Genomic DNA, 26296 nt, shown 5'->3' with positions numbered 1-26296 from the left:
TGTTCCAACAAAAAATCTATTCTGATATACAACCTTAAAGGGATGTAATTGGGTTCAAGCTCTTAGTTCTTAAACACAGAACCATGCAACTAACAATAGCAAGATATGAGAATCATAATGAAACTAAAAGATGAGGCTCTTTGTATTAATTTCATTGAAAAGAATACAACATCTGAATACAAAAATTCAAAAGATACACATAGAATGACTGTGTAATACGAATGCCTCAAAAGGAATACAATATGATGTTTAGAACAGGAAGAATCACTGAGAAAAATGGTATCACAGATCTGAGAGAACTCAAGATTGGAACTAGGAATGGTCTCTCAATCATAAAGAACTGGAACCCTCTCAATGGAAGCAAGAAAGAAAGATATAGAAGAGAAAGAATTCTTGGATCTATTCTGAAGACGATAACTGTCCACTTGAAATTCAATCCTATGCAACTGAGTAACCTCTTTGTTCTTTCATCCCATCTAATCTGATTTTGTTTCATCATTATCTGCAACTAATTTGCAAAATATCAATGCTTAATAATGAAAGCTTTTTTGAATCACTGAAATATCTGATTGCCCCATGAAAATGCTAGTGAAGATGAGTTTTTACTAAGTAAATCTGAACAAATTTGACCCTAACTACATTTCCATTGCCTTCTACTAATATTCAGGTCATTATCTTGACAAAAAATCAAAACTGAACTTCTTGGTCTAAATATGGTTGCAATTCAGGTACCTGATAGAAAACCTCATGTAGCTCAAACTGATGGATACCTATGCAAAAATTGACTCTAGAATCGAAAAGTTTGTCTTCTCTTGATTCCTGTGATATATAACATTGCCTATTTTGCATCTCAGAAACCAACTGAAAGTTATTTTGAAAATGACTCCTCTGCTAGAAAACCATGGTTTTCACATTTGATTTTTTTTTTAATTTATTGAAAATTTTTAAATATTCTAAAGTCAAACTTTAGAAAAAATCCCATTTGATTTTTAAAACTTGACGTGGGCATTTTCAACAAAAATAATAATAAAATATTATTATTTTTAACTCTTCAATATTTCCTTGACCCTTTTAATCTGTGGTCAACCTCTATTGACCAGGTGACACATGTCACTCCTTGATTGGCTTGAGCTTGTACAATTGGGCACCAGGTCATCGCTCACTAGTCTTGCCACCTAAGCACCACCCGACTCCATGTGTCATTGCCACCTTAGCATCGCTACCTCGCTATGGTTATCCCGTGAGCATCTTCTCTTGGCAAGGTAGCGATGGCCGCAGGATCGTGACACATGTCACCATCTCCTTCACCGTCACCACATCATTTCCAGTCAGGCCCATTGCATCAGTGGTGCTATCTTGCCATGGTAACCTCCTTACATCTTCTCCATGGCGACATAGCGACAATCATTAGATTGTCCATGTGTCACGATCTCACACTTTCTCGCCACATCAGCACGTGTATAATCTGGTTCAAAATTGTGTGTTATGCAACCTCGTTGATGTCACACCTCCAAGTGGCATCCACTGACACATGGGCCCATGCACATGAGCACTGCCCTTCCAAAGAGCACTGTCTCAAAGACAACTAACAACTAGTGGGTAGAAGTATTTAAAGTACTTATTATTTCAATACCCACTCAATGTGGGATAAAACAATTCACGTTTTCTCCTTTCTTTATGCCATGTGAATGGTTTTCACCATTACTACAATTGCTTCAATCTGATGTGGGCATATTTGTTTGCATGGAACTCCTGTCTGCTCGTCGCCTTCTCTTACATTTTTAGTTTGATTTTCTAATTCATAGATTCTTCTCGTTATCATGCCGACTCTGCCTGCCTATTGCGCTTCTTGTTTTTGCTTGAAATGAATTTTTTTGACCTCTACCTTCTGCTTGGCATGCTCCCTACTACTTGACATGAGTTTCTACTCTAAAAGTGTGGGAGTCATAAGCTCTTTTGACGTGAGCTTTTTGCTTGATTGCATGATTGGGTGTTGACTACTGCTAGAGCTCATTTTATGGTCTGAGATTTTTATACTTTGACAACAGTTTAGTCTCCAACATGATTCTCTTTGAAAATTCCTCCCTTCCTTGTTAGCATGGAGTTGCTACATTTTCTTTGCAAGGGGTTGGATCTCCTTTTAATGATGGTGTCTCCTTCAAGTGTTGGGATGAAATCCCACCATTTGTTTACCATAAAAACCTGTACACATTTGTGCTCTAGCCAATTCTTTATAATCAATTTGCTTGCCTCTCCATTCAATGCAAGAACTGCATAGATAGTTTCTTTGAGAGTAGGCCTTTGCAAATGGACATCAGAAGTGCTATAACTCATTGGATATTTCCATCCTAGTTTCCAATCTTGAATTTTAGGTTTTTCACTTAAATCACTTCTAGCACACAAAGAAACTCCACCAAGAACATGTGTACCTGATGACCGATTTGCTCCATTCTTGCTCTGATCTATAGTAACATTGGCATTTCGGAAAAAGAGATTAAACCTAAAGCAAGTTCCTTTTTCCCCAGGTTCACATTTGTCAACAATCTTGATATTTCCACCCATCAGATGCACCAAAGATTGAACAATACCAAGACCCAGACCAATGCCACCATGATTTGCATAAGTTAATCCATCAATTTGGACAAAGTTCTCAAAAATAGACTTGTGTTTGTCCTTTGGAATACCCTTTCCTATATCCTCTACCTAAAACTCAAACTCCATATAATTTGAGTAAGTTTGAACCTCAGAAGAGGCATGTAATTGTTTGTAAGCATTACTAGCCTGAATGACCCATTTGGGCATGCAACTCCAACATGCCCTGCAATGTTTAGCACTGTGGCCCCCATTAACTGAGGGATTCCTATGGGTACCTTGCTTAACCCAAGCACATAATATCACATGGCCTTCAGATGTAAACTTTGCATTGTTGCTTAGTAAATTACATAGTATCCGCTTCAGTCAACCTGCATCACCTTTGACCCATGATACTTTCTATGTAGACTCATCACACAAATCCAATACAACTTCTACACCTTTATCTAATGCCACAATAGAGAACATATATACAACTTCTTCAAGGACCTAAACTATATTGAAGTCTATCTCGCCAAGTTGCAATTTCTCAGCCTCAATTTTACTCACATCCAACATAGTGTTTAATAAATCCAAACCTCTAGTCAGGCTCTAAAAATAGGCACACTGATTCTATATTCCACATATTTTCAACCTACCAAATCCCATCTCATGACGAATTCCAGGTCAAAAGATATTGACCATCAAAGTTGCTTTCTCGAATATATCTGCAAGCAAACACGTCAGGAAGCAATAAATTGGGTTTGGATTCGGCTCAAAAAACTAGACAAATGAACACTTGGGAAGACAAAAACTAGGGCATTGATTCTCTATCATGAGGACAATAGGAATCTGCAATTTGGGCTCATGACGAATCATGGGACAAATTTGGCAAGTGTTTGAAGTTGGCTACCTGGATTTGTAGGACAGGAAATAATGACAACATAACAATTTTTACAAACGGAATGACTCTGAAAAAGTGTGCAAATAGATTCGTCAAGATTTGAAAACTAACACACTTGGAGTATTTTTAGAGGAAAATACAAGGTTACAATCCGTTTGATCTCACCAATCATGGATCTCAAGTTATTACATCTCGAACAGGGGTCCTGATAAATTTGCAAATGCTGACACCAGTAAAACTTTAGAAAACTCGTTTGGAATCGCGTTTGAAAAAATAACAAATGGATTCGTCAAAAGATGAAACCTGACACATAACAAGTGTCTGACATGTATAATGCAACACAAAAAGAAAATCAAGATTTTGGATAATTGGGTCAAATTTATAGCATGTCAAACAGGGCCTCCCAAAGTTAGGTGCAAAGTGCAAAAGCATGAAAATAGTAACTAACCAACTTCGAGGGATTCAAAACCTAGTCAAATGAACTTGAAATGACTCAAAATATAAAAAATAGGTTCTTGGGTATGGACACTAGATAATCTCAAAGTGGAAAGTCATGAAATATTCTTGGGTGTGAGATATTCAATTGAAAACACAGCCTCTTATCGCTATTTGACACTAGGACAACATTGCCAATTTGACAAATGCTTGGAACAGGACTTCGCCAAATAGCTCAGAATGATGATTTATCTTCATGGAATAGGTAGACAGGCTGAATGGAAGGTGTTAGAAACATTGAACACCATTTATGCATTTTAAAAGCGTTTAAGGGCTTGATTTTTTCAATGGTTCTCAAAATTGACCATCCAATTTTTAGTCCCAACAGTGGCTCTATTTGGGGATGCATGTCCCTTGCAGGCATGGCAATGATTCAAATCTATAGAGGAAGCATACCATTCCCAAAAACTTCAAAAGTTCTCTCGAACAGCTTATTGAAAGCAAGGAAACAACTACAACTACCAAGATTATGTACACACGATGGCCCTGGGCCACCGAACTTCAGTAAAATTGTTTACCTCTGTCATAAACATGATTCTCATCTAAACTTTCGTGAGGTAAACTAAATTTTCTTCTCCTATTAGTTTCACCAATCATATTATGATCATATAACAAATCACTCGGCAAAACAAAATTATCACTCTTACTTTCATAATGCATATAAAAACTTACTTCATCTTCAACCGTTAGCTCATCATGAAGATACTGATAAGCATGCTTAAACATATCAGACTAAAACTGAAAACTCTCTTCATTTAATGACTCATACATGCTATCATTTTTGAATATGAAGGCTTCATATTCAACTTGGGGAAAAAGATCACTCATACCTTCAAAATGTGTATCCCTTTGCATAACCGGATAGGAATCAAATGAACAATCTGACTGATATTCACATATGTCATCCACATCAGAATCTGAAACTAATCCATAGTCTTCAAATGGTTCTTCACAATCAGCAAAAATATTAGTCTTCACATCAGAGATTTCATCATAAATCTCATTGCAAGGTGCATACTGATTTTCAAAAACAACTTTGTCAAACACCTTGTCATTTACCTCCTTAGATGCTACATAATCATTAGTTTCACTATCGAACTCGGAAGAAGAACATTCTGATCTCTTACAACAATAAGACAAGGTATCATCATCAAACTTGTTCTCAACTAAATCTGAATTGTCCATGTGTTCTTCAAAAAGAGGATTGATAATTCCATGCAAAGCACCTTTGTAGACATTAGGACAAGTGATGTGTTGATCAATTTCAAACTCCTCACCATATAATGGATTAGTGAAAACTTTAAAACCATCTCTAACATCACTGTCATGGACACTTTTAGCATATGAAGAAGAAAAAACAGAATCATATGAAGACTCAACATCCACTCCATCAACGAAGCATGTAGAATACAAATCAAAGTTACTTTCATTGTCTCCATATAGGTGATTACAATGTCTTGTAAGAAAATCATCATTTATCTTACCAATAGGTGCTGATGCATTAATCTTAGGATCAATCACGTACTGATCATCATTGCACTCATCCTCAAGACACTCTTCTACACAATTAGGTAATACGTCTCTATGGATAACCTCTTTGTCTTCATATTGTGTAGACACATTTTCTTCATAACTTTCAATCTCAAACTAATTTACACAATTCTGAAATGGACACTCACTTTTAGATTTAAGAAAAGAATTCATTCCTTTACTGACATACGAGCACTCACTTTCATCATTACTTTCTTCTTCCCAATCAGCATCTAATTCACATGAAGATGCATATGTACTATCACAATCCTCTTCTTGAATTGAGCAACAAGTCTCGCCATTCTCTTCACATGATGCTTCTTCACAATATGTCGGATCAGCAATTTCACCTTTATCACTTGATACATCACTTCTAGGTTCTTCATCCTCATACTAGGATAAATACCATTCCTCTTCCTGATTCGTTATGTTTTCAACACAATGAAAATCATCAATGGGAAAATGAATGACTGGATTTATATCTTGCTTGGATAATTCATCAAGTGAATCAATTCTATCATTCGCTATTGTAATACCATAAACTTGTGCATTCAATTCAGCATGAATGGAATCATTTCTTCTTTGCAACAAAAAGATTTCATGCTCACATGTTTTTAGGACTCACTTCACTTTAGGCTCTACAAAGCCAAGGTGGGCAAACCTGAGGGATTTGTCTAATTTATCTTGATACTTCATTACAAGACTACCCTCTATAGCAGATATGGTCAATATTCTTCTTCAATTTGCTAGTAAATCTCCTAATCACAGTAGCTAATCATAACCAAGTAAAGTAACCACAAATAAGCCATGACCTACACTTATAGTTCTTCTAAACATAAAATGGGAAAATAATATTCATTTTAATTTGGTTTCTCAGTATAACTAGGTATGCAACAACAATGAACATGCATCCTTCAAGCTGACCAGTCCCTTATCCATTGGGTACTAACTGAATCTTCACATACATATGGATACCTAAAATATACTCATATATTCAAGTATATGGTCTATCTGCTTGACTTGCAAACAGACATCAATATTCATTAAAACTCCCGTACTTATGGTGATATCCTTTTGGTGTAACCTGCAATCCTATCAGTATAAACAAGCATTTACTTGGGGCTTTGTTCCAACAGAAAATCTATTTTGATATACAACCTTAAAGGGATGTAATTGGGTTCAAGCTCTTAGTTCTTAAACACAAAACATTGCAAATAACAACAACAGGAGATGAGAATCATAATGAAACTAAAAGATGAGGCTCTTTGTATTAATTTCATTGAAAAGAATACAACATCTGCATACAAAAACTCAAAAGATACACATAGAATGACTATGTAATACAAATAACTCAAAAGGAATACAATATGTTGTTTAGAATAGGAAGAATCACTAAGAAAAATGGTATCACAGATCTGAGAGAACTCAAGATTGGAACTAGGAATAGTCTCTCAGTCACAAAGAACTGGAACCCTCACAATGGAAGCAAGAAAGAAAGATATAGAAGAGAAAGAATTATTAGATCTATTCTAAAGATGACAAGTGTCCACTTGAAATTCAATCCTATGCAACTGAGGAACCTCTTTCTTCTTTCATCCCATCTGATATGATTTTGTTTCATCATTATCTGCAACTGATTTGCAAAATATCTGTGCTTAATGATGAAAGCATTTTTCAATCACCAAAATATCTGATTTCCCCATGAAAATGCTAGTGAAGATGAGTTTTTACTGAGTAAATCTGAACAAATTTGACCCTAACTACATTTCCATTGCCTTCTACTGATATTCAGGTCATTATCTTGACAAAAAATCAAAACTGAACTTCCTGGTCTGAATATGGTTGCAATTCAGGTACCTGATAGAAAACCTCATGTAGCTCAAATTAACAAATACCTGTGCAAAAATTGACTCCAAAATCAGAAAGTTTGTCTTCTCCCAATTCCAGCGATATATAACATCGCCTATTTTGCATCTCAGAAACCCACTAAAAGTCATTTTGAAAATGACTCCTCTACTAGAAAACCATGGTCTTCACATTTGATTTCTTTTTTAATTTATTGAAAAATTTTAAATATTCTAAAGTCAAACTTTAGAAAAAATCCCATTTGATTTTAAAACTTGACGTGGGCATTTTCAACAAAAATAATAATAAAATATTATTATTTTTAACTCTTCAATATTTCCCTGACCCTTTTAATCTGTGGTCAACCTCTGTTGATCGAGTGACACATGTCACTCCTTGATTGGCTTGAGCTTGTACAACTGGGCACTACATCATCGCTCACTAGTCCTGCCACCTAAGTGCCACCCAACTCCACATGTCATTGCCACCTTAGCATCACTACCTTGCTATGGTTATCTCGTGAGCATCTTCTCTTGGCAAGGTCGCCATCTCCTTCACTGTCGCCAAATCATTTTTGGTCGAGCCCGCTGCATCAGCGTCGCTATCTCGCCATGGTAACCTCCTTGCATCTTCTCCATGGTGACATAGCGACAATCGTCAGATTGTCCATGTGTCACGATCTCATATTTTCCTACCACATCAACATGTGTATAATCTGGTTCAAAATTGTGCGTTATGCAACCCTGCTGATGTCACAAGTCCAAGTGGCATCCACTGACACATGGGCTCACACACATGAGCACTGCCCTTCCAAAGAGTGTTGTTTCAAAGATAACTAACAACTAGTGGGTAGAAGTATTTAAAGTTCTTATTATTTCAATACCCACTCAATGTGGGATAAAATGATTCACGTTTTCTCCTTTCTTTATGCCATGTGAATGGTTTTCACCATTACTGTGATTGTTTCAATTTGATGTGGGAATATTTGTTTGCGTGGGACTCCTATCTGCTCGCCGCCTTCTCTTACATTTTTAGTTTGATTTTCTAATTCATAGATTCTTCTCGTTATCATGCCAACTCTCCCTACCTGCTGCGCTTCTTATTTTTTCTTGAAAGGCATTTTGTTTGACCTTCGCCTTTTTCTTGGCATGCTCCCTACTGCTTGGTGTGAGTTTCTGCTCTGAAAGTGTGGGAGTCATAAGCTCTTTTAACATGAGCTTTTTTCTTGATTGAGTGATTGGGCATTGACTGCTGCTAGAGCTCATTTTATGGTCTGTAGTTTTTATACTTCTACAATGGTTTAGTCTCCAACGTGATTCTCTTTGAAAATGCCTCCCTTCCTCATTAGCGCGGAGTGGCTACATTTTCTTTGCATGGTGTTGGATCTCCTTTTAATGATGGTGTCTCCTTCAAGTGTTGGGATGAAATCCCACCATTTATTTACCATCAAAACCTGTACACATCTGTGCTCCAGCCAATTCTTTATAATCAATTTTCTTACCTCTCCATTCAATGTAAGAATTGCATAGACCGTTTCTTTGAGAGCGGGCCTTTGCAAATGGACATCAAAAGTGCTATAACTCATTGGAGATTTCCGTCCTAGTTGCCAATCTTGAATTTTAGGTTTTTCACTTAAATCACTTCTAGCACACAAAGAAACTCCACCAAGAACATGTGTACCTGATGACCCATTTGCTCCATTCATGCTCTGATCTATAGTAACCTTGGCATTTCTAAAAAAGAGATTAAACCTAAAGCAAGTTCCTTTTTCCTTAGGTTCACCTTTGTCAACAATCTTGATATTTCCACCCATCAGATGCACCAAAGATTGAACAATGCCAAGACCTAGACCAATGCCACCATGATTTGCATAAGTTAATCCATCAATTTGGACAAAGTTCTCAAAAATAGAATTGTGTTTGTCCTTTGGAATACCCTTTCCTGTATCCTCTACCTCAAACTCAAACTCCATATAATTTGAGTTAATTTGAACCTTAGAAGAGGCATGTAATTTTTTGTAAGCATTACTGGCCTGAATGACCCATTTGGGCATGCAACTCCAACATGCCCTGCAATTTTCAGCACTATGGCCTCCATTAACTAAGGGATTCCTATGGGTACCTTGCTTAACCCAAGCACATAATATCACATGGCCTTCAGATGTAAACTTTATACTATTGCTTAGTAAATTACATAGTATCTGCTTCAGTCAACCTGCATCACCTTTGACCCATGATACTTTCTCTGCAGACTCATCACACAAATCCAATACTTCTACACCTTTATATAATGCCACAACAGAGAACATATCTACAACTTCTTCAAGGACCTGAACTATATTGAAGTCTGTCTTGCCAAGTTGCAATTTCTCAGCCTCAATTTTACTCACATCCAACATAGTGTTTAATAAATCCAAACCTCTGGTTGAGCTCTAAAAATAGGCACATTAATTCTATATTCCACATATTTTCAACCTACCGAATCTTATCTCATGAAAATTTCTAGGTCAAAAGATATTGACTGTCAAAGTTGCCTTCTTGGATTTATCTACAAGCAAACACGTCAGAAAGCAACAAACTGGGTTTGGATTTGGCTCAGAAAACTAAACAAATGAACACTTGGGAAGACAAAAACTGGGGCATTGATTCTCTATCATGAGGATAATAGGAATCTATTATTTGGGCTCATGAAAAATCATGGGATGAATTTGGCAACTGTCTAAAGTTGGCTACCTAGATTTGCAGGACAAGAAACAATGACAACATAACAATTTTTACAAACAGAATGACTCTAGAAAAGTGTGCAAACGGATTCATCAAGATTTGAAAACTGACACACTTGGAGTTAGAGAAAAATATAGGGGTGTAATTTGTTCAATCTCACCAATCATGGACCTCAAGTTATTACATCTCGAACAAGGGTCCTGATAAATCTGTAAATGCTGACACCAGTAAAACTTTAGAAAACTCATTTGGAATTGCGTTTGAAAACATATCAAATGAATTCATCAAAAGATGAAACCTGACACATAACAAGTCTCTAACGTGTACAATGTAACACAAAAAGAAAATCAAGATTTTGGTCGACTGGGTCAAAGTTATAGCACGTCAAACAGGGCCTCCCAAAATTAGGTGCAAAGTGCAAAAGCATGAAAATAGTAACTGACCAACTTCGAGGGATTCAAAACCTAGTCAGACAAACGTGAAACAACTCAAAATCTAAAACATAGGTTCTTGGGTATGGACACTAGATAATCTCAAAGTGGCAAGTCATGACACATTTTTGGGTGTGAGATATTCAATGGCAAACACGGCCTCCTGTCGCTGTTTGACATTAGGGCAGAATTGCAAATTTGATAAATGTTTGAAATAGGACTTTGCCAAATAGCTCATAATGATGATTTATCTTCATGGAACAGGTAGACAGGCTAAATGGAAGGTGTTAGAAACATTGAACACCATTTATGCATTTTAAAAGCATTTAAGGGCTTGATTTTTTCAATGGTTCTCAAAATTGACCATGCAATTTTTAGTCCCAACATATAGAAAGTTATTTAAATTGCAAGCCAAAAGATTAAGGTTATCGCTAAGTGTAACATGTTCTTAGTGAGGTCTTATAACAATTAATTGATGAGGACTAACAACCAACTCAAGGAATTGTTTTATGGGCTCAGTATAAAGGGAGGATATTTTCTTTTATCATGATGTGTGTTGATATGATTGAATGATCAATGATAAGTAGCAAGGAGTAGGGAATGTGCAGTTGAGAAGAGCAGTGTGAAAGTGAAGGAAACTTCATTGTTGAGGTTTTGCTAAGTGATTTGAGGTTTGGTATTTGGATCCAAGGTTCATGACCTTGTCTACAAGTTCTAATAGGGATTGGTCTAATTGAAAGCAAAGAGGAAAGAAGAAGATAATAGTAAATTACTTGCTTGAGTACTGAGCTCTTCTTGTAGTTGAAATTGCATGTTTGGGTAATGGGCTCTTCTTCCATAAATTATACCAAAACTCCTAGCGAGGTTAGCACAACTCCTAATAGGGTTGGAATCTTCTAATAGGGATTCAAACTCTCCTAATAGGGACTCATTAAACTAAAAGTTGTAATAGAATTTTAACAGGGTCTATCCTCTAACAAGGAACATTTATATTAGTACATTATCTTGTGGGCATCATTCCCACTAGGGCTTTCCCTCTGATCAAGGGTTTCCCTAGGCAACATATCTAGTGTAATTGTCAATGTGCATCTTTATATGGTTGCTATTTATTTTGGTTGAATTCTTAAGTTTGTTTAAAGAATATAAGTTTTTAAATTATTGGATAACTAATTCACCCCTCTATTTATCTCGGTGGACTATTGTTTCTAACAATTGGTATTAGATCCTTGAAGAAAAATTTTAACAAATTTGGGAGATCCATGGTGAACATTTTCAAGAAAGATAGTCTGAAGTTTGATGGAACAAACTATGATAGCTTGAAGGAAATGATGAAGACACATTTGTTGTTTATGGGTCTAGGATATTGGATCTTGACAAAATTAGAGAAGACAATCATTGAAGAAAAGGAGTTGGAAAGTTGCTCTAAAGCATAAATAGATCTTTTCATGTGTGACATAAGAGATATGGAAGCACTATTGATTGCACTTCCTAAAATTGAGTACAATCAAGTAAAATCACTTGCTACTTCACATTTTATTTGGAAAGCTTTGGAAAATATTTTTTAAGGTGATGCACATTCTAAGAAGTTGAGACTATAGAGTTGGATTTGTGTGTTTCAAGATGCTAAGATGCTAGAAGATGAGTCTGTAATAACATATATAGGTAGGATATCAAAAATTACTACAGGTACTAAATCTCAAAGAGGAAACAACGAGGATGATGAGGTTATATGGAAGATATTGAATACTCTAACACCACCATTCAAATTAGTAGTTCAGATGATATTGTTGTTGATATCATGTACCAAATATTTCACAGAGGAGACATTTCTTGGAAGACTTGAAGCAGTTGAGAATGAACTTAGACAATTTGAAGAATTGACCAAAACAAAGATAGCTTTCAATACCTTGAATATTTGACCTAACCTATTAAGGAGCATGAGTTCTAGAGGATATTTTGCTAGCAGCAAAAAATCTAAGGAAGACAGATTGATTAAGTAGTAGCCATTCTAGTAAGAAGAGAGAAAGGAGGTAAGAAAATCTTTAAATGTTGGACTTGTGATGAATATGGTCATTATGCATCTAAGTTTCCTAAAAGGGAGAAAAATTATAAGGAAAATCATAAGCCTAGAAAAGATAGAGATTGTTTGTATGAAAATGAAGATGATGAATATAATGAACAAGCATTAAGTGCTAGTGATGATGAAATTGGATTTGTGGCAATTAAAGAAGAAATTATAGAGAAGGTAGCTTTGGTATCATAGGTTGAGAAGAAATCTAATTGGATAATTGACAATGCTTGTTAACATCATATGAATAGTGATATGAACAATTTTGTTGACTTCAAAAGTCAAGATGGAGGAATTGTCAGAGTTGAAAACAATGCAACATGCCAAGTAAAATGTATTGGATCTATAACTCTTGATGGTAAAACTAATATTGAGGATGTATACTTTGTTGATGGTTTGAAGCACAATCTTTTGAGTGTGGGACAACTAGTAGACAAAGGTTATTAGTTGTAGCTCATAGAAAAGACATGTATGATTAGAGATAAAGATAGGAAGATAATTAGAATAGAAACTAGATCTAGAGGTAATGTATTGTAGTTGAATCCTACTAAAATGACATGTTTGGTTACAAAGGTAGATGAAAGCTGGTTATGGCATAAGAAATTTTTTCACATAAACTTTGATAGCATTGTGAGGACTAGTAAAATGTTTGCTGTTAGAGATTTTCTAAAGATTGTAAAGCCTACTAACACAACTTGCAAGGAGTGTGTTTTGGTAAAGCATAACAAAACTTCTTTTCCTAGTAAGAAGTTTAATACTACATAAAAGTTGGAGATTGTATATATAGAACCTAATAGTCATACAAAGACTAGAGGATTTTATGGTGAAAGGTATTTTATGATTCTAGTTGATGATTTTTCTAGAATGATGTTGGTTGCATTTCTTATAGATAAATATGAGGCATTTGCCAAGTTTAAGATATTCAAGAATAGAGTTGAGAATGAATCTGATGTAAAGATTAAATGTTTAAGATTGGATAGAGGAGGAGAATTTATTTTGAATGAGTTTAACATGTTTTTTTGAGAAAAATAGAATTAAAAGATAGCTATTAGCTTTGAGAACCCCTAAAATGAATGGCATTGCAAAGAGAAGGAATAAGTCTATTACAAAAGCTGTAAGAGCTATGTTAGCTAAGAATGACGTATGCAATAAATTTTGAAGAGAAGAAATGAATAAAATAGTCTACACTATGAATAGAGTTCAAGTCAGGAAGGACACAAACAAGACACCTTATGAACTATGGTTTGGTCACTCACCTACAATTAAGTATTTTAGAATATTTGGAAGTAAGTGCTACATAGAGAGATGATGAAATTGGTATGTTTGATACTAGAAGTGATGAAGGTATGTTTATTGGTTATTCATTGAAAATCAAGGCTTATAGATATTATAATTAGAGAACTAAGACTATCATGGTAAGTGAAAATGTGAGAATTGATGAGAAATTTAGAATACAAGAGAGAATAGTTGATTAAAATTTAGATGATGATTGTTGGAATACTTTAGAATAATTGAGAGGGGGAGGGGGGTGAATTAGTTATCCAAGGTCTAGATGTGTAAATAAAACATTTCATAGCTTAGTGAACCCAAAAAATATCCATGCATGCATCCTTAAGATTATGCAATCACTAAAACTTATATGTTACTATAACTTGCATAAATGTAAAGCATGAAACATTATAGATTCATCAACACATTTGAAACAATAATTTACATGGAAACCCAATTTGGGAAAAACCACTTGTAACATGCTACTCCTTTTCACTCTTCTAAAGTGATGTCCTATGAAAGGCCAACCCTGTTAAAGGTTACAATACACACTATTAAATGTGACCTGGTTAAGAGATTTTAATTAACCTATTAGAAGTGAGCCTTGTTAGAGGACATGAGGCCATTCACTTGGAATGCCACCTAGTTAAAGGATTTAAAAATGATTGTTAGGTCAACCTTACTCCAAATAATTTACCCTAGACTGATATAATTGTTAGAGAGTAATAGTAGAGCTTTGATCTAATACAACTTACAACTTCTCTTGTAGATTAAAAATCTCTATTTAGTCCTCAATTCTTCTTGGCCTTCATACTTTGTAGCTTTGATAGCTTGTTCACCCTTCAAGCATTTGTCTATTTAAGCCTTCTTTCTTAACATGCCATTATAGACTCTTCTCTTAGGTCACTTGATGAAGCAAAACCTTTAACTCCTTCTCTTCCTTAGGTTCTCACACATGAGAACTTTGCTTCATGAAGAGACAATCCTATAAATAGGAAATTAGGATTTTTTTTACTCATTTTTTTTCATCAAAATTTAGGGTTTGGATAGATTAGTTAGGATGCAATGTATCTACCCCATATCTCATATCTCTTCTAGAAACTTCTCCTAGCATCCATTTGAATTAACCTACAAATAATTTACCTCAAATTTTATGCCATGACCTCATCAACCTTATCTTCCACTTGGTTCACAAAATTCAAGAAAATAAACTTGTTGGCTCAGATTCAATGAATTTTGATCTTTAAAATAATGCAACAGCTCGACATTACCAACCTTCTAGTGCTAAACATAATATGTTGCTTGGCATTTATTATGAAATCACTCAGCATCAACTAATGTTCACTGATAGTCAGTATCAACTAAATTTTACTTGGCATTAGCTATCTTTCTTGACATTCACTAGAATTTTGCTTTTACTCAGCTCCAATTAACTTTCTGCTTGACTTGCACTAACTTTCCTCAACACCTACTATCCACTCAATCAACCTTGGAAAATAAACTTTGTGTAACTTGTTCTTATAAAATTTCTAAGTCTAACCAACATTTTTAACCTTAAGTAGACTATCAATACTATTGGGACTCAAAATTGAAGCCCCAATTTTAAGTACCATTGAGAAATCAAGCCCTATAAATGCTTTTAAATGCATATGTACCTAGCTATCCTTTTGAGGCCTAAGAGGTGTTTAATATTTTTAACACCCTACATTCAGTGTTCCTATGTGTTTGATGAAGTTAAATTTCCATTTTGAGCCATTTCGTTAAGTCGTGTTTTGAGCAATGTCCAATTCTGCATTTTTTCTTAAGTGTCAAATAGCAACAAGAGGCCTAGTTTGCACTTGAATATCTCACACCTAGTAATGTTTCAACACTCACCACTTTAGAATTGTTTAGTGTCCATACTAAAGAGCCTATGTTTTATATTTTGAGTCATTTCAAATTTATTTAACTAGGTTTTCAATCCCTCAAAGTTGGTCATTTACTGTTGTCATACTGATGTGAATTATTATGAATTCTAGGAAGCCCTATTTGACTTGTTATATTTTTGACCCAATTGACCAAAATGCTAAAATTCCTTTTGCATTGGATTTTAGAGGTCAAAGACTTTCTATATTTCAATTTTGAGCTGATGATGAATCTATTTGATAAGATTTCAAAAGTAATTCCAAATGCAACTTGTAACTTTTTACTGGAGTTTGTCATCAATGGTGATAGAAACAACATGTACTATCTAGTGGAGCTGATGGGATATCTCTATATGTGTGTTCTCAAGGTAAGGGATTTGGTGATGAGGGATCTTGATGGGAGGTTGGACCCTTATGCAAAGATCAGAGTGGGAAAAAAAACAATACGCATGCAGACAGTGTTAAAGAACCTAAATTCCCATTATGATCAAGTCTTCGCTCTATCAAAAGACAAGTTGAGCTTGTCAACCTTGGACCTATTTCACCTATGGTGGATTATGTAGTAGAAAATGCTAAAGAATGACATGAACAGGTACAAAGAGAACAAAATGTGAAGACATTGATCCCACATTGAGCAAGTTGCGAGAACTTTAAATCTATAAATACTAAAGCACACCCACTACTTGATGCCTTAAGACAAATGGCTTTTTGAAAAGGAAATTCATGTGGAGGGGCCCACCATGGATGGCTAGCTAGGAGCACAAAGTCAAAATTTTTACTGATGGAGTAAAGAAGTGGATTTACCAAAAAATTTGAAGATTCTGATGGCTGGAAAAGTTGAGGATTTCGATGATCACCATGTTGCCACTAGAAAATAGGATGGTTTCACTGATAGTAACATGGGAACCTCCTAGAAAGTTGAAATTCTGGTGAGGGATTGTATGGACTATGGGACATGGTGGTAGTGGTGATGAAAAACCAAAATAAGACAAGTGGAAGCCTAAGAACAAACTAGAGGAAGACACTCGGTGACATGATGTGATGTGCCAATCAGATCTCACCAAGGCATAGGATGGTGACATGTGGCAAATTTGATGGTTGTTGCCATGTCGCCAAAGTGAAGTTGCTTGACCATTAACAAAGTGACATAGTGACTAATGATGTGGTGAAGTAGGTAGCTAATGAGATGATGTGAAATGGCACCTAGGTGGTAGAGGTCAGACAACTGTGAAAAATCAAACCAATCAAGAATTGACACATGTCACTATGGTGGTCAACAAGGTTTTACCCAAATGGATTTCTGGAGGGAATTTCAAATTGCATAAAAAATTAATTTTTAAATATTCCTTCCAAATTTTTTGTGCCTTTTCCTTTTAAATAAAATTTCAATTAAACCTATAGTTTAAACTTTGTAAAATGATTAAATTTTTGCAAATATGTAATATGAAGCTATAGCTAGAGCCTAGTTTTCAAAATAAGATTTTGGAAGTTCTCAATAATTAGATATAGGCATATTATATTTCATCGAAACTAGGAGAAGACAAAATTTTTGATTATGGTGTTTGTTTTTGTATGAGAAGTTACTAGTTCAAGTTATAGGCAAAAATGTAAAATTTGGGCCTGCTCAATGAAATTGGTGAAAATTAAAAATGTAGTTATGGGCCTAGTAAAAACACATGGTAAAAGGTCTATTGGGTTAATTTTGAGAATATTATGCCATTATGGTATAATTTGGTTCCAATTTTTAGTTAGGAAGCCAAAGTGATTGAAGATTTGATTTACCAGTTGCAAAAAGAAATTAGAGAGATTATTTTCACTACTAGGAGATGTTTTCCAAGTGGACACATGTCAGATGCACAAAAGATCTGGAAATTCACATTCCTCTATATCATTCTCTTTCTTTCTAATTGTAGAGGTTCCAATTTTTCATTGTGAAACCAGTTGGTTCTAGTTTTGGAGAGAAAAAGATTCATTTCTATGATACCATTTGGGGTTCCAATTTTTCACCATGAGACCATTGGTTCTAGTTTTTGATATGTTCTCACTACTATGATACCATTCCCTTTAGCAATTTCTTTTATGAGTAGCACTAAGTTTTATATAGATAATTCTTATTTGTTAGGTGATTTTTGAGTCATTTTCTATACATATTTCATGTATTTATTTTCAAGTAAAATAAATAAAATAAAGAAAAGGGTTTACATTCATTTTGAATATTGTCTCTTGTTCATGGATCTGTAATTTCTTCTAGTTTGTGAACCAAGAGCATAAATTAGGTTGTGTTTTTTTCAAAAGTTCATGTGGTTGAAGTATTTTTCTTGTGGAACAAAGGGCCATGTAATTACATGATATTTATCATAGGGTTTGCAGATTTCATGATGGGATAGTTTGAAGTATGAGATTCATTTTGATATAGATGTCTATTCACAAGGTGAAAGATAGATTAGGGATCTTGTGTAGGAGTTATGTCAAAGATTTCCAAAAGATGTATGGTTTTAACTCATGTAATTTCCTAATAGATAAGGCACTGATCAGTTGCAGGATCATTTTGCTCGGTTGCTCATACCTAGGTCTTGTTGTTATCAACATATTAAATCATCTTTTCCCTTTATGTTGAAAGTTATTCAAAGTCTAACCTGCACTCAGCTTATGAATTTCATTATCTTGCATTTAGCTACTGTAGATCTATGTTATTGCATGGGTTAATAGGAGAAATAAGGGTTTCACCTATTTTAATATATTTAGAAATATGTTTTAGCACTAGTACCATATAAATTGAATCTATAGGTCCACCCACCTAGGTTTTACATAGCCTAAAGTATAAGAAGTTAGCCTTATAGTTGGCTTGGTGCCTAAAAAGATATGTTAAGGATGGGAGTTAGCTGCCCCTAGATGTGTCTTGTTCTCATTAGAGTAATTTGAAACTAGCAACATTTCAAAACACCAAAAAATACATTATGTCATCACTACCTTAACTGATCCTTGTACTTCATTACATAATCATAACTCAACCTTTCCTATAGGTGGTTTTATTACATCTTATTGATCAAATCATCTTCATCAATCAAATAAGTGATAGTGCTTATATCTTATAGGTAGTTGTCCTACCAACAAATAGTAGGTTTGACATTAGCGACAAAAAAATAATTGAAACACTTAGTCTTTGTCAATAATCTCCCTCTTTCAATAATCTCTCTCAATAATGATCTTTTAAATTATATCTCAACAATGATGTTGTTACTAAGACAAGGAATGATGAGTTATTTCTTGAGACTAAAAATGATTTTTAGAATGAAAGAGAGAAAAGGAAAGAACAAAGCTCAAAACTTTGGGTAGAGCCAAGAGTTAAGATAACAACTCCTACTTCAGGAAAGAACGTGATAAAGAATTACCCATATAAACAAATAATCGAAAGAAAAGACAAAGTTGTGATGGCAAGAAGTAAAGTGAATGAAGAACTATGATTGATATCTCAAGTTGAGCCAAAGAACGCATATGAAGCATGTAAAGATGATTATTGGAAGCAAGCTATGAAAGAGGAATTGGTCCCCAGACTAATAGATAAGAATGTGATAGGACTAAATGGTTATTTAGGAACAAGATGAATGAGCAAGGAGAAGTTGGAAGAAACAAAGAAAGATTGGTATGTAAAGGTTACTCACATCAAGAAGGAATAGATTATGAGAAGACTTATACTCCAGTGGCTACAATAGAAGTAGTAAGATTATTCTTAGTCTATGTGGCACAAAAGAAATTCAAAGTATATTAGATGGATGTCAAATTAGACTTTCTGAATGGAGAACTTGAAGAAGAGGTATACATTGAGCAACCTAAACTATGTCCTTTGATAGATGACAAGGACATAGTATGAAAACTAAGGAAAGCATTGTATGGATTGAAGCAAGCACCTAGAACCTAGTATACAAGGTTGGACAAGCATTTGACAAAGCTCAGATATAGAAAATATATGGTAGATAATAATCTATATTGGAAAGAAACTAATGATGGTTTAATGATTTTGGGAATATTTTTTGATGACATTATATTTGGAGGTAATGATCAAGAAAGTAAGAAGTTTACAGAAGAAAAGAAGAAATAATCTGAAATGAGTATGATAGGAGAGATTAAATATTTCCTAGGATTGTAGATAGTATAGAATAAAGAAGGAATATTTATTCCTTAGACTAAGTACTTGAAGGATTTACAAAAAAGTTTTGGTTTGGAAACATGTAAACCTATTGGAATACCTACGGTAACTAGATAGAACTTATCTACCAAGGATGAGACACTTACTGTTGAGGAAAAGAACTATAGATCTATGATTCAAGGATTGCAATATCTAACTCACATAAGGCTAGATATAGAAAAATGTAGTTGGAATTATTGCAAGATTCTAGGCTACTCCTAGATAAGCACATTATGTAGTAGTAAAAAGAATATTTAAATATCTAAAGGGAACACTTGAGTTTAGATTATGGTATGATAGATCTAATAATTTTACTCTAAGTGCTTATACTAATGTTGATTGGGTAGGCAGTATGGATGATAGAAAGAGCCCTAGTGGAGGAGCTTTATTTCTTGGAGGAAGATTGGCTTTTTAGTTAAGAAAGAAGCAAGATTGTACATCTCAAAGTACATCAAAAGAGAAGTATGTTGTAGCAATAAATAATTGTAATCAAGTTATTTGGATGAAGTAGGTGTTGAAGGATATAAGGATAGATATCAATGAACCATTTTTTATACATTGTGATAATAGAAGCATGGTAAATATGTCTAAGAATCTAGTTTTGCATTCAAGGACCAAGCGCATTTCTATTAAGTATCATTGTTGAGAGAAAAGTTCTAGAAAAAGAAATCAGATTGGAGTATGTGATAAAAAAAGAGTAGATTGTAGATATATTCACTAAGCCTCTTCCCAAAGAGACTTTTGAGTATTTTTGAGGTATTCGTTGGGTTATGTCCCTTCCGACATTAGAGTAGAAGATGCAAGAGTGCATTAGTCTAGGGTAATAGAGCACCATTTTTTGTCTAGACTGGATGCTAATGCTTCCTATATGGGGGAGTATTTGTGATGGATAAAGTCATCTAGGATTCATGTTGATGTCATTTTGAATAGCATCTTTTGATGCTCGAGTTGAGTAAGTATCATTGTTGCAGAATTTGATGTAGAGATTTTGGTTACAGAATCCTTTGATATTGATGTCAATGGATGAGAATTTGACATAAAAAATATTATTCTTAATGAGGGAGAAGTATTGCATGAATTTATAATGACAGTTTGGTATAGATCACATTAGGTATATCAATGGGGGAGTATGATTGATGAAGAGGATTTGAATTTTTTTGGTATTCTTGGAATTAGATGTTTTTCATTTATGTTGTCATCAATGCCAAAGGGGGAGATTGTTGGAAGATTGGAGAGATTGTAAGATTGGTTTGATGATGATATGTTACAATCATGACTAAGTTTTTCATTGATGTCAACATAGCATATTTGAGGTCTTATGTGGTATCTAACAAAAGAATAGTGGAAAGATTAAGATATTATGGATGGATAGTTGAGTGTGTTAATCACCTGAGGTTATGGGAGATACTTTGGAGTATATGGTATATGTAGTTAATGTTAAAAGTAGAAAGGATAAGTTTAAAAGAAGTTATGTAAGTTTTGGTGATGTATGTTCTGAAATAGAGTTTACAGAGGCATGTTCTGGTAAAATTGTTATATCTCTTGGTAGAGTTGATATATTGAAGATTGAGGTTGAGGACATGAAAAATACATGTCAAGGATGATGTGGCTAATCTTTCTTGTCATAATATTGCATTTACAAAAAGTTATTTAATTTTCAAGGTGGAAGATTAAGGTTATCACTAAGTGTAATGTGTTTTTAGTGAGGTCCTATAATAATTAATTGAGAAGGACTAGAAATTGACTCAAGAAATTATTTTATGGACTTAGTATAAAGGAAGGAAATTTTCCTTTATCATGATATGTGTTGATATGGTTGAATGATCAATGATAAGAAGCAAAGACTATAGAATGTTAAGTTGAGCAAAGCAATACAGAAGTGAAGGAAACTTCATTGCCAAGGTTTTTTTGAGTGATCTGAGGTTTGGTATTTGGATCCAAGGTTCATGACTTTGTCTACAAGGTCTAACTTGGATTAGTCTATTTGATAGGATAGAGGAAAGGACAAAGGAAAGAAGAAGATAATAGTAAATTACTTGTTTGAGTTGTGAGCTCTTCTTGTAATTGAAATTGCATATTTGGGCAGTGGGCTCTTCTTGCATACATTATACCACAGCTCCTAACAAGGTTGGTACAACTCCTAATAGGGATTCAAAGTTTCCTAATAGGGACTCATTGTACTAAATGTTGTAATAGACTCCTAATAGGATCTATCCTCTAACAAGGAATATTTATATTAGTATATCATCTTGTGGGCATCATTCCCACTAGGTTTTCCCTCTAATAAAAGGTTGCCCTAGTCAACATATATGGTATAATTGTCTATTTACATCTTTATATGGTTTCTATTTACTTTGGTGGAATGGTTATGTTTGTTTTAAAAAGATAAATGTTTTAATTATTGGATAACTGATTCACCCCCCCTCTTACTTATCTTGGTGGACTATTGTTTCTAACATATATACTTAAGTCTATAATGAAAGTATACTTGAGAAAAGACTAGAAGGAGGATAAGTAAAGAAAAGTGTCTGCCAAGCTTGATCGTGTATCAGTGCAAGCTGAGAAAACTTAGGGCAAGCGCCATCCCCCCACCCTTCACCTCCTCTATTATAGCATCTTCGGGACCTAATAGTTATAGTTTTATTTTTTCTACTTTCTTTTTTAGAATGCCATCTAGAATAGTAGGGGGCTTTCTTTTCTCTCCTATGTAGGTGGGGAGAGATCTATTCTATTCCTTCCTCCACTATTCCCTACCATTCTATAAGCCCCTTCTATTCTAAAGGGACTGAACTATCTACTTTCTTGCCATAGAATAATAGTTTTGCCCCCCTACTTTTTTCTATAGCCAATTGGTTCAAGGTCATTAGCTCAAGCAATAGAATCCACTACTAGGTATCAATCTCAAATAGAATCCCTTTATAATAGTAGGTACCTAGAATTGCATGCATCCTGAACAAGGATATGCTTAGGCTATGGAACCCGCCAGTAAATAATTGAAGATGAGTGAAGAAAGTTAGTATGAGCCAAACAAGAGAAATCTAGTTGGTACCAAGTAAATATAGTTAGTATGTGTCAAGCACTAGTAAATACCTAGTGGATGTTGAGAAACCCATTGTTGGCCAAGCATCGAAAAAAAATATTTACTAAGAAAACAAAGTGTTATTGTCGAGTGCTAGTAAAAATTTTTAGATCAAAGATTTAAAAAATATGAGCCAACTAAGTTGATTTTTTGAATTTTGTAAAGTGTGTAGAAGATTACTATGATGAGTTGGTGGCACAAAACTCAAGATAAACAATTCTAAGAAAAATTCAAAGAGGATTGAAGAGGAAGTTTACAGAAGGGATAAAATGGAAAAGTGGGTAGATTCAATGAATCTTACCTAACCCTAAAGTGAAAAATTATGGTTAAGTGGAGAAAAATCTAAATTCTCTATTTATAGAGATAACAAGCCAAAAGAAACAATTGTCATGTGTGAGAACCTAAGGAAGAAAAGGAGTCTACGGTGTTGCTTCATATGGTGATTGAATAGAAGAGTTTGCAATTGGCATACAAAGAAAGAAGGCTTAAGAGGATGAATGATTGAAGGGTGAAAAATTTGTTAGAGACAAAGAGAATGAATTCTAAGAATAATGGAGGACTAAATGTAAGATCAATAATTTGTAAGAGAGTTGTTATTGTTATCATATCAAGTCCTACTATTACTCTCTAATAATTGTATCAGTTTGGATAAATCCTTTGGATTAAGGTTGACCTAATAGTTATTAGTAAATCCTTTAATAGGGTGACATTCTAATGGAGTTTTCCAAAATTTTCTAAAAAAGCTCACTCCTAATAAGGTGATTGAAATATTTTAACTAGTTCACATTTAACAATGTGCGTTGTAATTTTTAAAAGGATTGGCTCATCACAAAGCTCAATTCAGAAGAGTGAAAATTGGTAGCATGTTACTGGTGGTTTTTCCTAAATTAGGTTTCCATATAAAATTCTTATGTCAAAATGTGTAATTGATTTTGTGGTTTTGCATGTTTATATTTCTACAAAGTTATTTTGACATAGGATAAAAATATGCATATGTTTAAGATATTGAATGATCAATGCATGCATAAGGATAAGTTGCAATACTAAAAAGTTTTATTTTTAGATGTGGACCTTGGATAACTAATTCACCCCCCCTCTAAGTTATTCTAAAGTGTTCCAAAAATTGGTATCAGAGGACCAAGTGCTTGAGAGTAGGTTTGAAGGTACTTAAAGCTAAATATCAAGATGTATAGAAAGGAGGTACCCAAGTTAAGTAGGGAAAAATTTTCTTCATGGTAAAGTTTGTTGAAGCTACATCTAGGAGGTCTTAGAGATTATGCACAATCAACTATCACTACTCAGCATGTTGATCTAGCTAGAGCCCCAACTATTGATCAATTGAAACAAAAGAAGGAACACAATTAGGCAATGTTGGAGATTGCATCTGCCCTAAGCTACTTAGAGTTTGATGACATTAAAAAATGTGATTCTACTAAGAAGATGTGGGATTCCCTATAATTTATCTATGGAGGAGAAAATAATGTGCTAAGAGCCAAAGATGAATGCCTTAGAGAAAATTTTGATGAAATGAGAATACAAGATGGTGAGACTATAGTCCATTATTGTGGAAGGACCAAAGCCATTGTTAATGAAATTTTAGGATCTGATGGAAAGATTGAAGATGAGATTATGATCAGAAAATTATTGAGAACCTTGTTTCCTATCTATGCTATTAGAGTCTCTACTATACAAGAAATGAGGTGTACCCTTGGTATAAGTTTGACCCTTGAAGGATTGGTTGGTAGACTCACTACTTTTGAACTTACAAATTATGATAATTTCAAGTTTGAGAATGTTGAATCTTCTTTTAAAGCTAAGATAACACTAAAAGGGCCTAAAGATAAGAAAAAGAAAAAGGTCAAACCTATTGCTAGTGATAGTTATATAGATGATGAAGAGCTAGAAGAACTAGAAGTATTGATGGCTAGGATAATACAAAGGTAAGTTACCCATAATATGCTTTAATTGTCATGAGGTTCATCATATTGCTGCAAGTTGTCCTAATCATTCAAATAGAAAGAATGAAGAAAAATATAGAGGTAGAAAAGATGACAATAAAAAAGGCTACAAGGACAAGGGAAAGAAGGATTGTTATATTGCTAAAGAAGAATACAATGATGAATCTAAAGATCATGATGATGAAGTTGTCTATGTTAGAAATAGATAATATTGAGAGGGGGGGGGGGAGGAGTGTGAATCAATATTTTTAATATTTTTACCAACAATTGAATATTATTAATTACTTTTCTATGTGCATAAGAAAATAAACCAGCAATACTAAACAATAAAAATAACCTTACATAGAGAGAGCTCATAACACCATATTTTGTTAACTAGGGAAAACCCTAGTGGAGATGAAATCCACTAGATGATTCACTATATAAAAGAATCTAATTTAGGATATTGACCCTATTAGGAGTCTATGAAGAATGTATAGTGTCTTGAGTCTTTGTTAAGAGACTAGACCTTGTTAGAAGCCTCAACCCTATTAGGAGTTGATAGATCATATACAAATGTGTCTAAGAAGAGCCCATTTCCCTAACATGAAACTATACAATAATTTATTCAAGAGAATAGGTATATACATACAATATTGGATCACTTGTACTTTGTAAATCTTCTGATTGTCAATTCTTCATATGAAGAGTGACTATAGCTATCAATTTTCATCATATCTCACATAACATTTTTTTGCATCACATATCATAATATCACGTTCACATTCTCACACTTTAACTTCACAATTAAATTTCTTTACTTATATAAAAAATATTAATAAATTCTTCCTTAGTTAGCTCACATATCATCCTTAGAGTCAGCTAGACAAGATTTAGTAATCAAAACAATTTTGCAAGTTGTAAAAGTCAATTTGTTGACATGCTCTATTCTACACTATGAGATAACTGCATTAGTATTTCCTCCATGAATTGACTTAGTTGATTGTATGGATATGTACACTAGTATGCATTATTAGGATGATGTCATGCATCTAGGGTTAATTGAGCAAGAGAATATTCCAAGGGAATATTTTTCTATCAACAAATCTTGTCATGTTTCTTTAACATAGTCTAATACTTACAAGATTTTCCTTCACAAATAATCATGATTAAACTACAAAATAAATGTTTCCATAAATGACACCACATATCTCACCTTATTTGATTGATTGGTCATATTTTCAATAATCTCCTCCTTTGGCATTGATGGCAACATTTAGGGAAAATTGGCTAAGTCCCAAACATGTTGTCATACCAATCAAAGTAAATAACCATAACACCGTAAAACATTGTA

Source organism: Cupressus sempervirens, chromosome 11 (genome assembly GCF_028749045.1).
Source record: "Cupressus sempervirens isolate cs-2001-9-10 chromosome 11, ASM2874904v1, whole genome shotgun sequence".
In the NCBI taxonomy this organism is placed as follows: domain Eukaryota; kingdom Viridiplantae; phylum Streptophyta; class Pinopsida; order Cupressales; family Cupressaceae; genus Cupressus; species Cupressus sempervirens.
This window is presented reverse-complemented; position numbering follows the sequence as displayed.